Raw genomic sequence first — 13,306 nt, forward strand, 5'->3', positions numbered from 1 at the left:
AAATTATCTGGGTGTGGCAGCACCCACCTGTAGTCTCAACTACTTGGGAGGATGAGGCAGAAGAACTGCCTGAACCTGTGAGGCGGAGTTGCAGTGAGCCAAGATTGCATCACTGCACTTCAGTCTGGCGACAGAGCAAGCTCTGTCTCCAAAAAAGAAAAAAAAAGTGACAATATGTCGTTCCCTTCTGCACCACCCTCTCCTTTTCCACTGTCCACCTCAGCCCTTGCTCTGGCCTGGGACTGTGGCTTCCTTGGCACTGAAGGCACAAGAGATGCATTCAGCCTTCAGAGAGAGGAGGATTCAGGGCAGGTGGTGGGGGTGGTCTGGGCATTGCAGGGGAACCTTGCAGTGCCCGATTTCTATTGCCGACAGCTGCATTTCTCCACCAGGTTAGCCACAGTCAAGGCAAATTTGCCCCTTTCCTGATTGGTTTATTTCTCACTCTTCCCAACTCCTACTTGCAAATTCATTTTCTTCCACCTAACATTTCTTTCTACTTCTTGTCTTCACAATATATCCTAATTTACTGTGCCCAGGAAACACTGGTCTCACCATGTCCTGAGTTACCATCTAAAGTGTAGTGAACAAATGGACAAGAAAGAGGCCCCTGCCGCAATCACTGCCTCTCATTTATTCACTCACAGTGTTCGTACAGCCTCAGCACCAACAGTGAGCTGTGCTGTGGATGCTTCTCTGAGGAAAACAGACAAAATCCTTGCTCCAGTGGCGACAGCAGGTGAACGTAATGAGCAGGTGCATTGCATCGAAGTAAAAGATGATTCAGGGAGCAGGGAGCAAGGTCATGGAGGGGGAGGGAAGAGTGGGAGGGGAGTCCCTAGGTCCTCAGTAGCCTGAACAGGAAGATTTTCCAAGAAGGTAACATGTAAGGCCAGGCATGGTGGCTCATGCCTTTAATCCCAGCACTTCGGGAGGCTGAGGCAGGTTGATGATGAGATAAAGAGATCAAGATCATCTTGGCCAACATAGTGAAACCCCATCTCAACTAAAAATACAAAATTATCTGGGTGTGGCAGCACCCACCTGTAGTCTCAACTACTTGGGAGGATGAGGCAGAAGAACTGCCTGAACCTGTGAGGCGGAGGTTGCAGTGAGCCAAGATTGCATCACTGCACTTCAGTCTGGCGACAGAGCAAGCTCTGTCTCCAAAAAAGAAAAAAAAAGTGACAATATGTCGTCAGTCCTGGCTTCACCGAGGTGAGCATTCTCGCAGGAGGCAGAGCCTGCAAAATGGTCTGGAGTAGTCCAGGGAAAATCCAGAAGGTGCCTTCGTAACATTTTCAAGATAACCGTAAAACAAAAGAAATACCCAAGAATGTATTTATTAAGCAGTTAGGACCAAACAATAAATATTTATAACCTAGCAATTTAATCACCATTTAAGAAAATATTTCACATTAATTGAAAAAGTAGTATGTTCATTTCATTGTTAAATAAGCACAAGTGTTTACTAACAGACATGTGGTACCTACTGGGCACTGAACAATTTCTCAAACCTTGGAAGCAGATTGGATACAGCCACCATCATTTCCTATCTCATACCTATGTTTTCAGGGGTTCTTACTTTTTTATCACAGCAATTATTGAAAGTACAGATGGTAAAAATGGCCTGCCATCTAAAGCAATGGTGCATAGCCTAATGTTCAAACTATCAAATACTTTAGAGTACTTCCTGTGGTGTCCAGCAGATGGCACCGCTAAACTTTGAAATATTTCAATCAGCCCAAAGGGTTTGCTCACAGTGAGTTTGTGCCCTGAGCTCCTTGGCACACAACTTGTGACATCATGGTGGATAAGGGATCTATAAAGAGTTTATTTTGGGGGTTGGGGCAGTTCCTCCCACCCTGCAGATCAAGATTCCCTGAGGGCAAAGAGCAGAGGGGTGCGCTCTGGTGACCCAGCGCTTCTACCCCAAGGGAGAGGTTTCCCACAGGATGCTGCTTCATCCCAGAACCAAGGGGACCAGGAAGGAAGGTCAGAGTGAGGAGCTGTCTGAGTGTTTCAGATCACACAGGACATCCTGCTTGATGGCTTCAGAAATCCTTCATGAGCTGGGAGACAGCCCCTGAGGTGACAGGTGAGTGGGCAGAATGGGAGAGACACGACAACTCTCGAGATAACAAGCAGTTTCTCCCATGTGTTTACGTAGGTCTGTGTGTGCACGTGCTTGTATGTGTGTCTGTGTCTGTATTTGTGCATGCACTTGTGTATATGTGTGTTCGTGTGTCTGTGTGTGCATGTGTGTTTGCCTGTGTAGTGTAAATGTGTGTGTGAAATTGTGTGGATGTCTGTGTGTGTGTGTGTGTGTGTGAGTGTCTGCGTATGTGTCTGTGTATGTGGTAGTGTATACTGTATGTAAACGTATGAATGGTGAATTGATTTCATGGTTGATTTGCTGTGGTTGGAGACAGGTACTCCAGGGGGGTTGCTGTCCACCTCTCCTTCACTATCTTCCCTCCTGACATTACCTCCTCCCTGTGGAAATAGTCTACCCCAGTACGTGAGAGTTCATTACTGCAGACTTCTCACAGCTCCCAAAAATTCTGATATTTGCACCCCCAGGCCTCCTCCTCATGCTTGTCCCTCTGCTGGGTGTCCTGTCTTCTCCTCCCACCTGGCCATGCTATATTCTTCCTATTCCTACAAGAACAGTCTGAAATGCCACCTCCTGAGAAGCCTCCATGCAACTTCCCAGACAGAATGGGTCACCACCTCTTCTGCCCTTTGATAGCCCAACCACCTTGAGGACATCACATCAACAGCAGCAGCCACATAGGTGTTTGTTTCTGTCCCTGGATTCTGAGAGCCTTGAGGACCACATGTGTTACTCACCTGTAAACTTAGCACCTAGCACAGTGGCTGCCATGTGAGAGGGTTTAAGACACATGGCAGTAATCCAATCATCAGACTACCCCAGGGCTGCTAGAACTCAGAAAGGGATCCCCATCATTTGGGGGATTGGACAAAGGGCTTCATTTCTGTTCTTTCCAGCACCAACCTCCATGGCTCCACCCATGCCTTCTCCTTCCTCCATTAAGATTGGCCGGTCAGGACAGGGGCAGGGGCAGGAGCAGCTACACCTGGTCTTCTCCACCATCCATGGTGGGGTGCATCCTTGGTGGGAACTGGTGAGCATGACAGCCCTTGGGCCTAGGGCACCTGGAGCCTCCACAGCCCCACAGAGACCAGGAGGAGCTGTTGAGCCACTTGCAGAGACAGCCAGAGAGTGCTTCACAGCTGCATGGGGCTCTGGAGAAGCCAGGAGTCCACAACCTTCTTTTGTGGAGCATTAGATGTTTAGGCAGGATCATGTCTACAGAACAGGCTGTCACTTTGGCTTTTCAATGCTTTCACCTCCTTGCCCCTCCAGCTCAGAGGGGTGCTTACTTGTTTTTATGGATTATTGTGTCAACCAAAATGAGAGGTCAGAATCACCCTAAAGATTTGAAACTTCTTCAAGATTTGACAAATGCACAACATTTTAAAGCTACTTCTATTTTTAGGAAACTGTGTCTGAAGAAAACATTTTATTGTATAGCATTGTCCAAATTACTGATACAGAATTTTTAACATCTAGATAATGTCATACAACCATGTGAAAAGTAAAAACGAAAAAGCAATAACTTTTTGGGCCAATGCGGAGGATCACTTGAGGCTGGGAGTTGGAGATGAGCCCTGGCAACATGACGACACCCTGTCTCTACAGAAAATTTTTAAGTAGACCAAGTGTAGTAGCTTGTGCCTGTAGCCCCAGCTCCTCAGGAGGCTGAGGTGGGAGGATCACTTGAGCCTGGGAGTTTAAGTTTGCAGTGAGTCATGTGGTGCCACTGCACTCCAGCCTGGGCGACAGAGTGAGAGCCTGTCTCAAAGAAAACAACAACAAACAACAGCAACAGCAACAACAGCAGAAATAACAACAAAAAACCCAATAAGCTAAATTGACAGAAGAATTGTGGGACCCAAATGACCAAATAATTCTATTTTTCACTGTTGATGAATTAAAGGGTTTGCTGAGTGTCAGTATTCTCAGAAGCTTCCATCTCAAGAAATCTAATTTCCTCTGGTGAATCCACTGCTAAGTCCAGGTCCCCTGAGGGGCAGGTGCCTCCATGGGATTCACGTGAGGGATTTCATTGGTGGAAACCCCGGGAGAACCGTTCAGCAGGACACACTTCTGATGTCAAGTGCAGAAGGGAGGGACAGGAGGAGGGGCAGGTGATCCTACACTACAGTGAATGGTGCTGGGACCACTGGATGCTGCATGCAGAAGAATGAGGCCGGCCCTTCCTTCCAGCACACACAGAAACGAGCTCTAGATGAATGGCAGGTGTCCGCCTAACACATGAGACTGTAAGTTTCAGAAGAAAATAGAGCAGTAAATTTTTGTGATCCTGGATTTGGCAAAGGCTTCTTAAGTACTGTATGTAAATAGCCAAATGGCAAAACAATAAATAGTTTAATTTCATTTCATGCAAATGTAAAATATCTGTATTTCAAAAAGGACTCCATTTAGAAGGTAAAAACACTTTTAAAATGGAGAAAATGTTTGAAAATCATATATCTGGTAAGGGATTGGTATCTGAATATATAAAGAACACTTGCAACTCAACATTAGACAGCAAAATAACCCAATTTAAATATATGCAAAGAATTTGAATAGATATTTCTCCAAAGTGTGACATGTATAATAACGGGTGGTAGTAAAAGAAGAGAAAATTTTAGGCAGCAGTTTCAGGTGAGCAGCAAAAGGAATCTGTTGAAATATCTGCAGAGGCTCCAGCCTGATAAGACCCTAAAAGACAGAGTGTAGACCAAGCTGGCTAACAATGAGCGGACCCAACAAGGTCCTGGATTTGACCTTGGTTTCCTCTAGGACCTCATTATATGCTTATTAACATACTAAACACACATCCACCACAGTTCTTGCAAATTCTGAGAACACCCATATTTGGTGTAAAAATAGGGGGCATCACAGTTTTGAGAAATCTCCACCTTCTTCCAGGAATTTTCATGACTATTTCAACTCTTGGCTGAAGAAACCCAGAAAGGCGGCAGCTCCAAGCCTCCGTCCACCTGCCTCTCTCTGGAGCTCCCCTGCACTCCCTTTACTTGAGTGTGCACTTTTCCATAAATCTCTGTCCTTTCTCTATTTTCCTGCTGGTCCTTGAATTCATTTCCCCGGGCGGTGTCAAGAGCCCAACATCGGCTGGGGTCGCAGTCCCACCAGCGTTTGGGGACCTCCCCTTGACCACTGGCATCAGAAGAGGAATGCAAACTGCAGTAAGCTCAGGAGAAGGTGCTCAGTGTCAGTGCACAGCCCTCAGGGAAGTGCCAATCGCACCTACAAGGAGATGCCTCACCCCGCTGGGATGGCTGACCCCAAACATAGAGAGGGTGGAGGGGATGGGGCCCGCGTTCCTCACAAGACTGAGAGCAGGAGACAGAGTCGGTGGAGTGCGGGGGCTGTGCGCCTGTCACTCTCTCCTCATTTTCGTGGCAGGGGTTTCTCATTGTTCTCTGGCCCTACCTGCTTCTTTCCTCTCCCTTTCTTTCGCCCTCACTCCCATCCTTCTTGTCCAACCATCCTAAGGTTTTCCCGGCCTCACGACGTCCATGCTCCTGGCCCCCAGCCCAGCGGAGAAACCAGAAGCCCTGGACCGCGAGCGTTGGGGTTGGGGAGGCGACACCGGGAAGCCCCTGCGGGACCCTGGAAACTCAGGACCTAGTGCGTCTCGGGCGCCCTCCCGCAGCAGCCCCAGGGCAAGGAGGATGGGGGGTCCTCTGGGGGCCACACTGTCGGAGCCGCACGGATCCGAGCGGGACGGTGGCGTCTCCACACTGAGCCGGAGGCAAAGTCCCCGCGAGGATGAAGGAGGAACCTCGTGCTCCTCACCACACCAGGCCCCGTATTTCATGAATCTTCTTGATACGGGAACCATGTGTCCTCTGCCACGACCGCCGAGTCCTTTCAGGTCTTCCAAAGGCCGTTTTGCTCGAAGGCGCAGGGGCATCTGCTGGCAGCGGGGCACTCCTCCGGGGTCTTCACCGGGCAGAACCTGGGTCGGGAGCTCGAGTGCAGCGGGCGCCCTGGAGGAGCGCGCAGAGCCGGGAGAGACGCGGCTGGGTGGAAACTGAAACCCCCAGGTGCGAACTTTCCCCGAAAGTCAACTGCGGTTGAAATCAGCAACCACCTGTAATGTCCCCTCTAAGACAACACCGTTAGGTAAATATCTAGAACAAGTGCCTCGTCACTGCAGCAGCCCCGCGCACGCTGCCTGTGTTCCGCGTCCCCGGATCCTGGCGGCCCACAACAGATCAGACATCCTACCCGGTGACCATCCCCAGGGACCCGGGCCCCACTGTTCCTTACTACTTCGCCTCCGTATAGTCACCTGTTTTAGGATCGGAACCATGAAAAGTCGTGTGTGAAAGGCTCCCCTGCTCCTGCCTGCGTCCACTCTGATTGGCCACATGCCCCGGGACAAAGCTTTACTGGATTCTTCTCACCTTTCCAGGGAGTCTTTATGCCATTTCAAATGCATACGAATACATATTCTGAATTCAGACTTGGATATTTTTGACTCTTGATGAGCCCTGACACCCTGTCCTTCAAGAAGCCTGTTCCAGTTCCCCCTTCCTCTACAGTGGACTCTCCTCAGATGCCAGGTAGAATGAAGCAGAGGAGGATGATGAGGAGGCTCCAGGGACTGAGGGTGGTGGCTGTGGTTTTGGGTTGGGCAGTGCCTGGGGCCATGATGGGTGGTGCTGAAATGGAAACACAAGAGTGACAGCCCTTGTCCAGGCCCCAAATCTTAGGGGACCCCTCCTCAGGTTATCCTGCCACCCCAGGTCATCCTGCAAGGCAGAGATTGTGTCCCCCTCTGCTGTTGGGCAGGCACTGTGACAGGTCCTGCGTCAGGAAGGAAGAGGGGGTGCTCCCTGTCCTCAGGGAGCTCACACAGCTGCTGAGGGGAGCAAGGTGACAGCACAGCCCATTCTCCTGCTGTGTTGGAAGAGGAGGCGATGCCCCAGGGCGGGGGAGGGAAGGGTGTCAGGGCTGGCATTGGAGGTGGTTTTGATTGATTTCCAGATACAGACCAAGAAAGAGGAAAGAAAAGGAAAAGTGGTCCTAGCAGGAGGGAACGCTAAGGAAAAAGGTGGAAACAGTGATGGCCACAGATTGGAGGCTGGTGAGAAATCCACAGTGAGGGGAGGAGAAGCAAGCGCAGTGAGGAAGAGGAGTCAGGAGGGAGAAGGGAGAGGAGGATGGGAGAGCAGAGGCACACCTGTACCCCCAGGAGGATCCCCCACGAGGGGGTCACATTCAGACTCATTCAAACGCTCACACACAATCACACACACTCTCCACCGGCAAATCTACAAGTGTCCATGGAGTTCCAAACTTTCCCACTTTTTCTGTCTTCCTCTGAGCCCTCCAAACTGTTCCAGCCTCTGCCTCTTACCCAGTTCCAAAGTCAATTCCACATTTTCGGGTATCTTTACAGCAGCGCCCCAGTCCCAGTACCAATATACTGTATTAGTTAGTTTTCTCTCTGCTGATAAAGACATACCCGAGACTGGATACTTTATAAAGAAAACGAGGTTGAATGGACTCACAGTTCTACATGACTGGGGAGGCCTCACAATCATCGTGGAAGATGAAAGACACATCCTACATGGCAGCAGGCAAGACAGAATGAAAATCAAGTGACGGGGGTTTCCCCTTATACAACCATCAGATCTCGTGAGACTTATTCACTACCAGGAAAACAGTATGAGGAAAACTGCCCACATGATTCAATTATCTCCAACTGGTCTCCTCCCACAACATGTGAGAATCATGGGAGCTACAATTCAAGATGAGATTTGAGTGGGGACACAGCCAAACCATATCACCTTCCAAAGACTCCCCTTTTCTCTTAGTGAAACCAAAGCCACCACTGAGGCCTAGGGAGCCCTGCACAGCTGTCCTTGACTCTGTCCTTGCTTGTTCATTTCTTACCCCTGGCCTCTTTGTTGGTTCTCAGGGACTGGAGATGTTCTTCTGCCTCAGGGCCTTTGCATTACCCTCCCCTGAGCCTGGATTGTTCTTCCCTCAGAGGTCTACCCAGCTCATTCCCGCCCTGGTTCCTAAGTGACACACCCTTCCACACTTGCTGCCACCACCCTCCCACTTTGGAATCTGTTTATTATTTTCTTTGTTTAATTTTAAATTTTGATATAACTGATGTAACATAAACTTTCCATCTTAACCACATATATATCTATATCTATCTTTCTATCTATGCGGATCGCTTTACCCCAAGGTTGATCATTACTCAGGAGTATTTTTACAGTTCTCCTTCACTCCTTCCCCAGCTGCCTCCTGGTTAGAGGTGCTAAGAAGAATTCAGATGGCCCAAAGATACTGGAGGAAGTACAAATGGTGAAGGCCATACACATTTTAGCTCATATTTGGCATGTTTTGGCCTTTACTCTGTGTGTGGCAAGGAGAGAGAGATGTGAAATTAAAATTGCAGATAAATACAAGGAATAACTGAAATGAAAGATACTAATTTTCTTTCCCTTGGTTGGCCAGGCTTTCGTCTCCATGACTGACCAATAGAGACCAAACAGGTTGGTCTAATCCCATCGCCCTCTAGTGCTTTCCAATGTTGGCCAAAATGTCATCTTCATGTTAAACATTCCTCCTGGCAAAAAATGACTTTCTATCATACGATTAGGGAGAAGAGAAGAGGAGGCATGAGAAAGGTTTAAAATGTACAGAAGTTTCCAACCACAGGAGGAGCAAAACACCAAAGAAGTTGTAGAATACAGAGTGTGGCAAAGAGCTGCAGCCCACACATGGTGTGCCGTCTGAGAGGGCATGCCAAGCCAAGGTTCAGGCTTCCTAGGACCACGTCCTGCCTGGGGAAGCATTCCAGTCCTCCTCATCATGGAGAAATGGGCAAGCCCCGCGCAGCTGGAGGGAGGCCACATACACCACACTGTCTTTGCAGAAGGTTCCCAGGGAAGAGACAGACCAGCTAAATGATCTCCAGCCCATCCTTGACCAGAGCCCCGGGCCAAGGAAAGCTGGGCAAGTCCATGATGTCTGATCAGAGCTGGGTCCAGGGTTCAGGTCTTGAACATCAGGAAGTCCCGGAATGTAGTACCTGGCTGGTTTCTGTTTGTTACCAATCCTTGGGTTAACACCAACCACGCTCTCTCACCCTTCCACAGCTCAGCCACAGCAAAGGTGGTTGCTGTGCTTCCAGCCCCCTGCCCAGTGGAACAGACTAGGGTCTCCGACGAAGCTCTCCAAACACCAGGTGCCTGGTGCTGACCCTGGGCCAAATTCAATGCTCATAGTAAATGAGACACCAAACTCTGGCTTGGTAGTAGCCATGTTCAGGGAAGTAGCTGCTGCCAGCATTGATGTAGGTAGTGTTCAACTGCAATGTCTGCAGGGCACCCATCCCTTCTGAAGAGCTGGCATAGAAGGCCACAGGGGAGTCTGCCTGCCAGAGCTCTGTGTTCAAGGTACCTGGCACTGACCCTTTGATGTGTGTGTCTGCCAGAGGCTCGGCTTCCTTCCAGTCTCTCTTCCTGGGAACTTCTGGGCCTTTCTGCTGCTGCTTCCCTTTCCTGCTGGGCATGGCTTGCAGCTTTCCCAGATTTAGGCTGATGTTGCTGCCACCAGCCCTTGGAAGTTCCAAGCTGGTGCTGCCAAGCTGCACTTGGTGGTGGACTGTGGAGGCCCCAAGGAAGGCAAGGGAGGGCTTGAGGGAGGTGGCTGGGCAGCCATGCAGCACTGCCCAAGGCAGATCTCAGGAACTGGAGCTCCTAGGCCAGCTTGGCCAGGGCTTCACATGGCCTCTTCTGGGCTTGAGTGGTCACTGGCTCCAGGTGCTCTGCCTGCCATGGGGGTTCCATGTCACCACACGCCTATGGCCTGCTCCAAGGCTGCCACCTGGGTGGCCAGCATATCACAGTGGAGCACCTGCTCCCGCAGGGCCAGGCAGATCTGCTCACAGGCAGGAGCAGCTGGTCGTGCACCTCCTCCAACCTCTCCTTCATCACCTCCTCCCCAGAGAAGGAGGCCAGTAGGCCTCTAGCAGGGCAGCCAAGGAGCTGCACAGCTGGCACTGGATTCCAGGCTCCCCTGGGTCTCCTCCAGGGTGTGTGGTGTCCCTGTGACTCTCCGGGATGACCTCCAAGTCAAAGTAGAGCTTCTGGCAGTTGCACTCCTTGACATACTCGATGAGGTCAGTGTGGTCACCCGCAGGTGCTGCAGGGTGAGGCTGAGCTCCAGGAGCTGCTACTTCATTGTCACCTTGTTTGCCTCCATAATCACAGACTTCATCAGGACCATGCACAGCTCACGGAGCACCCTGTGGTTCACCTCCATCTCCAGCTCCACTTTGCTAATCTGATAGAAGGTCTCGTCCAATGTGGAGTACAGCTGCTTCATCTCATCCACGTGCCAGGTCAGGGTAGCCCTCGTATCTCTGAGGGGTGTTTTGCAATTCCTCCTCCCTGCAGGCTGAGGCCACATGCAGCACCCAGAGGTTTCTCTGCAGTTGGCCCAGCCTCGCCTGCAGGCTCTCTAGTTCAAGCCTTGCTCCAGCCCCTGCCGCTGCCACCATGAGGCTGCCATTGGTCCCTGGGGTCTCCTGGGGCTTGTTTGGCCTCTTCACTTTGGTGTCTACATTGGTCTGGACCTCAGAGAGGGGGTGGTACAGGGCACAGCGTTGAGCATGCGGTCAGTCCTCCAGCTCCTTTCGCAGCTGCCCTCTCTCTGAGCATTTTACTGGACCGTGGCCTGAAATTTAGCAACAAGCTCCTGGAAGTCAGCCCTGGCCACAGCACTATCCTAGAACATCATGATGGCCTGGCTGTTGGCCTCCATATCGAGAATCAGATTTATTACGGCCTGGGAAAAGGCAATCCTGAACCTTCTTAACCTGAACTTTTTCTTCCTAAAGCAATGACCACTTTAAAACAGATAGCATTAGCTTTTAATTGCTATTGTAAGAAATTACCAAAAATTTAGTGGCTTAAAATAACATAGGCTGGGTACAGTGGCTCATGTCTGTAATCCTAGCACTTTGGGAGGCAGAGGCGGGTGGATCATGAGGTCAGGGGATCGAGACCATCCTGGCTAACACTGAAACCCTACCTCTACTAAAACACAAAAAGTTAACTGGGTGTGGTCGCACGTGCCTGTAGTCCCAGCTATTTAGGAGGCTGTTGGTAGGAAAATCTCTTGAACCCGGGAGGGGGAGGTTGCTGTGAGCTGAGATCATGACGCTGCACTCCAGCTGGGCCGCTGGGTAAGACTCCATCTCAAAAAAAAACCAAAAACCCCTCAAATATGATCTCTTACCACTCTTACTCTCTTATGGCCTCTTACCACGGCACTCCAGCCTAGGCTACAAAGCAAGACTCTGTCTCAAAAACAGAACAAAACAAAGCAAAAACCACATTGATTCTTTTATGATTCTGGAGCTCAGAAGTCCAAATATTCTCATGGGGTTAACATCACTGTGATGACAGGGCTGTGTTCCTTCGGGAGGCTCTTGGGGAAAACCTGTCTCCTCCTTGCCTTTTCCAGCTGCTCGAGCTGCCCACATCCGTGGCTCAGAGCTCCATTTCCTCGTTTTCTAAGGCAGCTTCACCAGGCTGAGTCCTCATGGTGCCTTCCCTGCTACCCCTCCCTGGCCGGTTCTCCCCAGGCAGCTGACTGGCAACCTCAACTCCATCAGCAACCTTCACTGCCCACCCAACACAGAGGCTCCAGGAACTGCATCTGGCATCCGGGGGTTGGAGACAGAATTATTCTACACAGCACACATACCATGTGATTTACGTATCTACCCATTTAAAATTTCTATCTCTTACTAGAATGCCATTTCCATGAAGACACAAAGCTCATACAAGGCACAGAAAACAGACACCTTGGGGTGAAGGGGCTCAGATGGGCCCCCTGACTCAGAAAACAAGGAGGGGTGTCAGGGCAGCCTCCTTGGGTCTTCAGCCTCCACAGCCGGTGTCTCCCAGGCAGGTTCCAGCCTCAGCAGCAGCAAAAGAGATGTGGTGGGCAGCATCAGGCATTGGCGATATTCCTGACACAGTTCAGTAGGAAAGAAACTCCCTAAACTGAGCTCACCTCAAGGAAGCTGGAGACACATGCCACCTCATCCAATGGGTACATGAAATACAAAAGTAAATTCATTTGCAGGTTGTGCAGGATGCAACTGGCCCACTTCTATGCCTGGGTCCCTTGCCCCGACCTGCTCTGACTTGCCAGGGTGGGGCGCTCATTGGTCTCCAGGCTTCACCCACTTTTCTGGCTGCACCCAGTTTCCATCTCCAACTCACACCCAAGACTGCTTCTTCTTTTGCTGTTATTTTCTCAGCCCAGCAGAAATTCTAATATTCGCCAGACTCTGCCCTGCTCAGGCTGCCACAGAAGGAGCCTCTGAGGAAAATCTTGGCCCAAGGAGCAGATCTCCCACATGGATTTCCAGCACCCTATGTTTTCTGGGAATTCCTGAATTTCTGTGGCCATCGTCACAGGGGCTCTGCCACGCAGTTCCCCCAGCTGCTGGCCCCTGACACCTTGGAGAGCTTTACTCTTCCAGGAAACCCCTGCCCAGGAAGAAGGTAACAAATATTTTCTTATTGTTTGTTGCCTACGATGCCATGGACATTGTGCTTATTGTGCCATTTTGATCCAAAGAAAGCAGACCTGGCAAAACCTTAGGAATGCGGGTAGTTTCTGGCAGGTAGGTAGAGCCTGTGAGATAGGAAAGTGGGGGAAGCAAGATCATGTGGGTTCTCTGTGAGAGAGGCCCCAGGCCCAGCTGGAAGGAACATCCCTGGCTGACAAGGATGACTACCTTTACCTGGCTCATTCTCTCTGGACAGCTAATTGTCAACCTCAACTCCAACTGTCCTCATTGGCAACCTCAATCCTCCCCTGTCCTCACATCTGCCTAGGCTGCAGCTCCATCCTGCCTGATAAAGGCCATGGATTGGAGCACTGGGCTGCTGGCCAATGGCCTGGTCTTTGGATAGACCAGGCTCCAGGTGGGGTCACAGTGGGAGAGCAGCGGGCCTGGGAGGTGCAGGGTTAGTGCAGGGCAGGGCTGTCCTGCATCTGCAGGTGCTGGGCCACCGGGCTGGACCCGGCCATATGCTCAGCACGGGAGGTTGCAGTAACTGCCTGTCCTCAACCTCCTTTTCCTATTTCTGCTGCTAGAGGGCACTGGGGACTGGGGTCAGGCTGGGAGTCTTGCCA

This window comes from Cebus imitator, unplaced genomic scaffold (assembly GCF_001604975.1).
Source record: "Cebus imitator isolate Cc_AM_T3 unplaced genomic scaffold, Cebus_imitator-1.0 Scaffold1060, whole genome shotgun sequence".
NCBI lineage: Eukaryota > Metazoa > Chordata > Mammalia > Primates > Cebidae > Cebus > Cebus imitator.